This window comes from Numida meleagris, chromosome 14 (assembly GCF_002078875.1).
Source record: "Numida meleagris isolate 19003 breed g44 Domestic line chromosome 14, NumMel1.0, whole genome shotgun sequence".
Classification (NCBI taxonomy): Eukaryota; Metazoa; Chordata; class Aves; order Galliformes; family Numididae; genus Numida; species Numida meleagris.
In genome coordinates this window covers 2,174,730-2,184,349 of record NC_034422.1, presented here as the reverse complement: position 1 = coordinate 2,184,349, position 9,620 = coordinate 2,174,730, and the positions used below count along the sequence as shown (strand labels likewise).

The 9,620-nt window shown below is 45.1% G+C and overlaps 1 long non-coding RNA gene across 1 annotated transcript; it reads left to right on the top strand.

Annotated features, from left to right (window-relative positions):
- Window positions 7,422–9,129, top strand: LOC110406539. The gene is made up of 3 exons (XR_002443493.1): window positions 7,422–8,072; window positions 8,145–8,242; window positions 8,628–9,129. It is a non-coding gene; the product is annotated as an uncharacterized LOC110406539 (long non-coding RNA).

The window sequence follows — 9,620 nt, the reverse complement described above, 5'->3', positions numbered from 1 at the left end:
TCCAGATCTCTTTCAAGTTTAAGCACTAACATCCCTTATTTCCCATGCCCTTAGAGCATCTGTGCCCCGAAGCACAGAAGATTTCCCGAAATAAGTATCCTGATGTACCAGCACTTGCCTTTCTCTCCCCTTCCACAGCCCCTCTCAGCTCCACCCATCCTGTTCCTCTGGGGCTCCCTCCTCTCTGCCCTCAGGAATCCATCCTTCGTTGGTATCGCCTATACCAACACTGCCACCCAAACCCTCCTGCACACTTTTTGCAAGGGATCAGTTCTCTGAAGATTAATTCCACACATTTTCTGGTCTTCCCTGGTAAATACAGGTTTTGAAGAACAACCCCCACAAGCCTTTCCCAGGTACAAGGCAATCCAAGCTGTACCCAGCAGACCAACACTTTCTAGCTGGTGGGGATCTTAGCAGAAACATTTGCAGTCATTTTGTATGCTTGTGCACATGCATAAAATATGCAAGATCATTAAGAGAACAGTATCATACAAAACAGGAACAGAGCAGATAACTCCTTATCACAATCACACCAAAAGGACAGGATTATATTGTCTTAAATGCTGGAAAACAGTAAAGATGTCCTTCCTCTGTAAAGGACCCTTTTTCCTTTTGCCTACTGCACACCTCACCTCAAACACAGCCTGTACTGACCCGTGCCTGTCTCTGCAGTCTTGAGACAAACACTGAGATCCTCTGAAATCTAATGTAGAGGTATGAGGTGCATTGGGATCCTCGAATATTTTTTTTTCCTATTAAAAAAGTCTATAGTAATAGGTTTGTATGATGCCTGCGGCTGCCTCTGTTACATCATGCTGCCACTGCATGTCACTGTTAAGACAGAATGGCAAAGAATGACGTGGATTTCAGGGATGGTTACTAAGCTCTGGTGGGATGGACTCCACTCAACCCAACTAAGGATTGTCCCTTCTCGTGCCTTAGTCAGCATCACTCTCCTGATCCAAGCACAGGGTTGAAGACCATTAGGACTAAGCTGAAAGCAGCAGCAGGGTGAAAGCATTCTTGGAAGAGAGGAAAAGTGGGAAAGCAGACGCGGGGAAAAGGAGAAAGCTGAAAAATGCCAGAGAGCAGGGCACAGAGCAATGGCTAAAGATCACCTGCAAGCAGAGCTAGGGCAAAATCTCAACTGCCAGTGCCTACCAGCAGCGGGGAGCCTTCTGAATTTTGTAACAATACCTATTTCTCTGCCAACTAACCACCTCAGCTTTCTCAAAATTAGGAGCAAAGCAGGGCGCAGTCCTTCTCACCTTGTTGGTGTGTTCATAGCCAGCCAGAAGAACAGCTGCCAACAGCTTTGCAGTAGCACAGCCCAAAAAAGCGTTCCCGTATCCATCCCTTCCTCCTTGCTCTTCAGGCACAGGAGACCCTCTGCTCAGCACAGGTCCTGGACCATCCTGTGGTTGGCCTGACGTGTTGTTCTCATCTCTGGTTTACACGATCTGGGAGACTCATTTGAGATTAAACAAAGGGCTAAAGATTAGGTGTTCTGTAATTTAGTACTTCCTTTGCCTGCTTTATGTTTAACAACTTTTGGCAGAGAAGAGAAACAGCAGCAGCCAAGATGGGCTCTTTCTGTGAATCCACATGACCTAACCAGAAACGAGAGCGTGTCACTTGACTCTAGTTAGCATGCCGACCTTCCATCCATGGTGCCCTTCCACACACCGCACTCGCGTTCATTTTGCCATCAAGCCATGTGGTTGTTTAAAGAGACTCATGGAAAACACATCAAAAAATAAACTGTAGAGGAGATCCAGATGTTTTGAAATGTTAAACAGTGCCTTGCGCTCTTCCCTCCCCATCCTGCTTTAAAAAAAAAAATCCTGAAAAAAAAAAAGGAAAACACTCAAAAGCATTCCTGAGCTGGTTTGTAATGAGCCATTACTTCATTCTAAAAAGTATACTCTAGCACAGACCCAAATAATCAATCTTTTAGCCATAAACACGCTTACCAAAACACTTTGAAGGCTTGGATCAACTTCATGGAAGGCTAGAAATTCTTCACTCTCTTTTCTAGTTTAAATAAGAGTTTTGTATCCAATAAAAGTCCATTTTCACATTGAAAATATACACAAAGAGGCAAGATGATATCCCTGAGCACCAGTCTGAGCATGGTGCAGTGGGAAAAGATTTTACACAGGCTTGCAGGAAAGGAAGCAAAGGCACTTAGCACCTGATTTCCAAAGGGATTGCTCCTACCTTGTGCGTAACAAGCTCTTAGGACTGGTCTCAGCTGGCAACCTCTATACCATCAACTGAAGCACCAACATGTGTGGGCAAACTCTTTCTCCTCTGCCAGAGCTGGTGGCAGTGGTCCACCAGACAACAGTGAAGGTTCCAGAGTAGGTATCTTAGTGGGTCTTCCATGTCTGTGTTTCTGAAAATTCTTCCCTTTTTGAGAACCTGGCAGCTTCAAAAGGTTGATGCCTCCACCGACAGGCAATATCTGCCACATCAGGCAGCCCTCACTCACTCTAAACCAAACAACTCCACAGCCCTAAAAAGTGAGCCAAGGACCAACTGCCTTGCCAGGCAGGTGTGGAGCCCACACACACCACAAACCTGTATGATTTCCTCATGACTTCGCAGAACTACTCGCACGTTTCAGTTCCCTGAAAGATACAAAAGAGCTCAGCCACCAGTGGGACAAAGCCTTGCCATAATACCATGCAACCAGACAGGGAGAAAGCAAATCTTTTCTACTTCTGGAATCAGCCATCATTTGCACGTTACTGCTTCCTCCACTCATATATATATATCTTCAAACAGAAAGACTTCTAATATGATCTTGTTTCCTTGAGCTGGCCAGAAAACTTCTCAACTCTGTCTCCATACCACAAGTCAGATTCATAGGCCAGGGTCAGATCATTTCTTTCCCCCTTCTTTTCCAGCTATTATCTAATAGTTCCCAAACTCTTCCCCCATAGTTTCTGATAGCTGGTGAGGGCTATTTGACAAGTGCATCAACACATGCAGTGTTGTTGTCAACCATGAGAAGCTGTGTTGCGAAAACATTGAGACTGAGTTACAGGGGTGAGACAACAGGGTGATTGCCTTCCTCTGTCTCCCCAGGCCTAGTTTCAGGCTTATTTAGGCACAAATACCAGGAAAGAACTAGTGATTTGGCCAGCTCAGCTGCTTTAGAGAATCTCCATAAGGTTCTCATTGCCATCTATAACCACTTCAGTACCTTTGAAAACCTGACCCACCAACTTTTTTTTTTTTTTTTTTTAAATAGAGCTTGCATCAAAATGGTCATTAAAGCGCTCCTGGTACCACAAGTCCAATATCTGCATACTGCTCCTTTCCCTCCCTGACCCAGAGGTCCCACTGTACCCAGACTGGCACTGTGTCTCACGTAGGTCTTACACCCACCACTGAAGGTTTCCCCACCAGGCTCCACTTCACTCCAAGAGTTGTCCCAGCCTACCTCTGCCCAAGCAATTCCTCCGGGATCCAGGCCTTTGTGACTTTCAACTACACATTGCAGATCTGCTTTAAAAATCAGCTCCAAAACATTTGGAAGTTATTATAGCCTGCTAACTCTGTAATTATAAAACACTGAAATTACTTTGAAGCTTCAGTTAGGGAAGACTAATGCTGCAATTACTCAGCAAAGCCATTTGCAACCTGATTATTGATGATCATCATATGTTCATATCTGTGCATGAATGTGAACTACCAAAGGGCAAGACACTGCTAACCACACACCTACCGGCATCTCTTGCTAATGTGCTGCCCCGTAAAACAATCTTCCATAAACTAAGAAAATAATATGTTACATGCTGGTTTAATTGTTAGTTATAGCTTCCTTGTAAAGCAGCACATATACAAGGGCACTTGGAAAAGTTGCTATTCTGTATATAGGAGCTCAGCAAATTATGGCTCAGAACTATGGAAATGGTTAGCACCTGCATATTGGCATAGGGCAGCAAAGTTTGGAAACCATGATCTCAGCTTTTGGCAAAATGAAGAGCTTGAAAGGTCTTAAATTTTCCTGGGCAATAAATCCAGCAATTACTGAGATTATATTAACTTAACATCCATCTTTTTTTTTGCAGCAGCATGAACATCTGTAACCAGACCAGCAGGGCACAACTCTGAGATGTACTCCTTCCTGCAGACAGCAGCGATGAGTCCCATCGTTAGACCCAATCCCATGAGTTCCTGCATCAGTGCATCACTGTCTTAAAGCTTTGAATCGACATCACAGAGTTACAGGTATTTGCAGAGGGGGAATAACATCTCCCTGTTCTACATCGTTATGCAGAATTGCAGAGACCGCTGCTCTACAGCTCTGTTTATCCCAGGGGCTTATTTCAAAGCCATGTCCTGTTGTTGATGGCTTGACTTTGAACTGGAGTTGATACAGCATCACAGCAAACACAAACTAAGCCTGTCAGCATTAGGAGAGCCGCTCAGATATGTCACTGAGACAGAATGGCAGATTAATGGGGGCTTGGCAAATTAACATTTTCTAGAAGAGCTTGTGGGTGGAAAGCACAGAAAATAATGGGAACTAGAGAGGATATGAAAATAAGCCAAAAGCAAACAAACCTCCTTCGCCTTGGTTTGCTTGCTCTCCCCCACCCTTGATTTATTTTTATTTTTTAAACTTGGTTTTCTGTTTGTTTTGTTTCCCAATAAGATTTTGGAGGTGTTCCTGATTGTACCCTACCTTTTTTCACTGTCTGAGCATTTCAGCATCAGTCACAAAACAACCACAGAGAAAGCTTTTAACCTCATTCCACACTAAAAAACCCCACAGTCCAATACCTTTCAAGTCCATCCCCATCAAGGAGTTACTACCCACAGCCAGTCCTTCCCCATGCCCTGACTTGCCCTGGCTCGGAGGAGCTTATTTGCTGTCAGGTTCAATCAGATCCCTGCATCCATCTCATCTCAGCTCCTGCTCCTGACGCAGCATGGCACCATGTGCCTGGGAAGAAGAGCTGAGGGCTATGCTGGGCCAGAGGCAGCTCACACTGAGCTGAGGCCTGAGACCACCTCTTAGCCCAGGTTTTTGAAGGAGTTGGAGTTACGGGCAAGGAGCAAGTCATCACCCAGCACTCCTCATGCTCACCAACCCATTGTTAATTCCTTGCCCCACACCAGGACATGGAACCACACCTCTGCCACCACATTTCTCATCTCCACGCACCTCCAGGGAGAGATCCCAAGGCAACGCTGGGACTACCTTCAAGTCAAAAATGAAAAAAAAAAAGCTACAATAATTAAAATTCCATTTTAGTACCTCTATGCAAGAGAGGGAGGAGAAGAGGTCTACGGCACATGTTTTCCCCCTACCACAACAGTTTGTGCATTGTGTTATAAAATTGTTCAGTGCCGTTTATTTTTATTTGGCCTGTGAAAGACTTTGGGGAAGGCCTCCTTGTAAATGGCCCATAAAGTTTGACAGGAACTAAACCTCCCGCTGTTTTTGTGACTGATATAAAAAAAGAACCAACTTAGTTGGCACCCTTAATGCACATTTTATGGGAAAAGGAAGACTGTCCCTCTGTAGTAGCAGCCGATTGCAGAGCAGACCAACTTGAGTTCTGTAAGCATCTTTTGTGGCCTTTTACAAGGTAAGGCTTTCCTTATAAAGCTCTGGCCTCACCGCAAATCCACTTCCCTCTGGGCTCATCCATTAATAAGCACTTTCATTAAAATTCCACCTTTCCTAGGGAAACAGCCAAGCTAATTCAACAGGAAATTGACTTTCTTCATCTCCCTCATGCCTCTGAGTGCAGCGACACACGGCACCACCAGCCAGAGACATCCCGTCTGAGAGCAGCTCCCCTTCACGCATCAGTCTGTAAAACCACACATCTCCTGCACTGCCTCGGGAAGGAGCAAAGGGGAAGGTCTCAGGGCAGATGCTTCATCGAGTTATAGAATCACCAAGGTTGGAAAAGACCTCCAAGATCATCCAGTCCAACCATCCACCTACCACCAGTATTTCCACACTAAACCACATCCCTCAGTACCACATCTACATGGTTTTTGAACACCTCCAGGAATGGTGACTCCACCACCACCCTGGGCAGCCTGTGCCAGCATCTGACCACTCTTAGTGATCCTAACATCCAACCTGAACCTCCCCTGGCACAACTTGAGGCCATTCCCTCTTGTTCTGTCACTATCTACATGGGAGAAGACGCCAACAAAGAGAGCTGCTTTCAGGAAATCATCCAGAAGTGATTAATATACACCTCCAGCCTTCAAAAGCATACAACATGGTCCCAGAAAAGCACAGGGTTAACAACAGGGGTTGGTCAGTGCAGGGCTCTGAAGGACCAAACAGCGATGGTTGCAGGGTCACAGTTCCAAACCAACACACAGAGCAGACAGCAAGAGATCAGCTGGGGGAGTTCAGTGAGCAACACTCCCCTGCACTCTGCTGAGGTGCCATCCCCCTGCAGGTAAGCTACCATTAGCAAAAGATCAATCCCATGTAAATTAAAAATGAAGAAAAAGTAGACTTACTACACACAATGTATTCTGGGAAATAAATTTAATCCACACACCAATATTTTAAGAGCAGAAAAGGGGTCTGAGTTCAAATACATTTTCTGCATCCTGTATATTGGCAAACTTAGAAGAATTAATAACTTTTTTGCCTCCATTGTAAAAATCTGTTTTTTTCTTTCTGCTTCTAAGACAAGCTTTCAGGTGGAAGGCTGTACATAACACCACTGTATTTAGAAATGAGAAACCAGAGATGACAGTGACTCCATCTGTCCATAAAAAAAAAACATAGCATAAAAATTCCATATGAATTTATTTTGCATTCTAGTGACGTATCTCTCTGCATTTCACAAGAAAATGTCCAGGGAAAATGACAGGTTTATTTTTAGCCTTCCTTTAATCTCTGCAGAGGATGACAGCAGATTGCAACCCATCATGAGTGTCCCAAACTAGGCTGAGATCTGCTACCGAAAAAGAATGGGTTTGGATTGACTGTCATGCTGCAAAGATATGGAGATGTTCTTAACAACCAGCCCCACTCCAGCTATAAGAAATTTTATCATATGCATTTCATTCTCAGTGTCACATATAAGTGGGAGATACATTTGTCACTGGATAATACATTCAGAATTAACAAGAAGAACTTGTCAGGTTTTGGCTGCAACCACTGAAGCTAAAGCCTAGAGCGAAATAAACTGTCAGATCAGAGCTTTGTTAAAAGGATTAAACCCATTCTTAAGGGTGGAGCTGTGGAAAAGCTTTTAAGCATTATACTTACACCTGAAAGGTTTTAAACTGGGATTCTAAGACTGACATGAAACAAATGTTTTAAGAATCAGCAGAGATTCCGACCTCAGTGCAGAGCCATCCCCAGAGTCCCTGGCACGGTGAGCCCCACATCCATCGGGCAGTCACTAATTACTGCCTGCATTTCTTGGCATCTGCTCAAGCTGCTGTAGAATCAGTAACTGTTCTGTAAGTTAGTCTCATTACAGACCTGCTGCAGTAATTGGTTTGCACAGTGGCCATGTGGTAACTCATAAAACTTTGCACAAGGGTCTCAGTTCTACAAGTATTTCTTCCTGCACTTATAGGGAACAAAGCCCCCTCTGGAAGCCAAGTTGCTCAGCCTGCAAGCGAGCACTGGGAGCATTGCACCGCAGCCTGAATGCCACCAGAAATGTTTTCTGACATTCAAATAGTTATAAAACAGCACTATGTGATCACAGAGTCATTAAGGGTGGAAAAGATCTTCCAGTTCAACTGTCAACTCATTGCCACCGTACCACTAACACATCCCTCAGTGCCACAACCCCTGCGAATAAGTGGGTGTTCCTGTCATGCTCCTTCAGCAGTTGGGGAAGCAGAGCTATGACTCAGAGCTGCTCAAGGTCACCCAGTAGCATAAATAAATAGCACCCAGGTGCCCTGCGCTTGCCTAACACCAAGCTTCCTCACACTGCTCTGATGATATTTGGGGAGTTCATCTTCAAAGGGGTTTGGAACGTGTGCCCTTGCAACGAGGAGGCTGTAGGACACCAGAGCAGCCTGTGCTCATCGCTGCTTGCTGGGAGGAGGTTGGTGTCTGCTCAGGTGGGTGCAAAGAAGGTGCATGAGGAGGAGCATCCACAATTTAGAACATCTTACAGAAAACTCCTACCAAAGAAGCCACAAGCCCAGCTGTCAGATGAAGGATTGCACTTCACTATCACATATAACCTGAAAGCAAAACCACTCTAACACACTGGTAAGTTCTGAGCCTTTTGCATTTATGTTATTCACTGATAAAACACAAGGTTGGGTAGTGCAAATGCTGCATGTAGCCCAGTCACTGAGCTAAAGGCTTTCAGGCAGCTGATGGGGTGCTTTTTATCAGCTCTTTGGGCCACGGGCAAGATTCTGGGCTACACGCAGCTGTGGGAGTTGGGCTTTTTAGGCTGCAATGCAGGGACAAGTCAGAGCCACAGCCAGCCAGCATATCACAAGCCAGGGTTTTTTTTTCTACAAATGCCATAAAATGAATGGCAATAAGATTTAAGTTTAGTGAGTCAGGCATCGGATAATACAGCATCAATGGTCTGGGATCATGAGAGCTGAAGCCTAACCTCATTACGATGTTGCTATATTCCTAGGTGACGAGGAGTGAGTGGTGTGCTGCCACCCAGTAGGACACATCTCTATCACTTCATCTGCCCAGGTTATTGAGTCATCAGAGCACAGCCTGTTCCTCACCTGCCACAGCTCTAGTAGATAACCTCTGGCAAGGATCTCATACTTAATGCTGTTCTTTAAGCAGGGCAGACATCACTGAATACCCATCTGTATTAAAGCAAGAAATCCTTGTTTCATATTTGAAGCCAGTTTTAGCCCAAATAGGCTCATTTGCCCCACATGGGAGGAAAGACCCTGTGCCATAGCACCTTTCCTAATGACCAGAGCAGGCTGTGAAAGATCAATCCTCCCAGCTCCTTTCATAATGACTTACCACAGCTGCCCGGCTTCACCCCCCTGTCCAACGCCTGCTGCTCCCCTAGTGCTCTTTGCAGCAAGCTTCTGCAGGGCTGGGCTGAGGGGGCCCTCTTTTTGCCTTTTAATATTTGAACTCAATGGTGCTAAGAACCGTACACCCTCTGAGATACCAATACATCCCCAGCAGCCAGGCCATCCCTCCCAGGTAATTAGGTCTGTTGCTTTCACAAAAAAAAAAAAAAAAAGAGGAAGAAAGCAAATAAAATAATAATAATAATAAAAAGTGTAATTATGGCTTGGAGAGCACTGGTCTCAATTTTTCCATTCTCAAAAGTCCTCTGGGGAAACAAAGAATGAGAGCTCCTTATTGATTTCATTCTCCCGACGCTCGCACGCCGCTGGAAAGCGGGGCCCGTGCTGGAAAGCCCCGCTGCCCTCAGCTCCCCTGGGAAGCGATGGGGGGAGATGGGGGGGAGGAAGGAGGAGAGAACGCGCTTGGGCTGTAAAAGGAAAAGAAATAGAGAAGGGAAAGGAAAAAAAGAAAAAGAGGGCAACAGCTTGGGCTTTCATTATAAGCACTGTTCTATCAACAATGGCTGGGGAACAAAGGAAGCCATTTCCACGAGTTCCTGCTTCAATTAGCTATTTGAACTAGT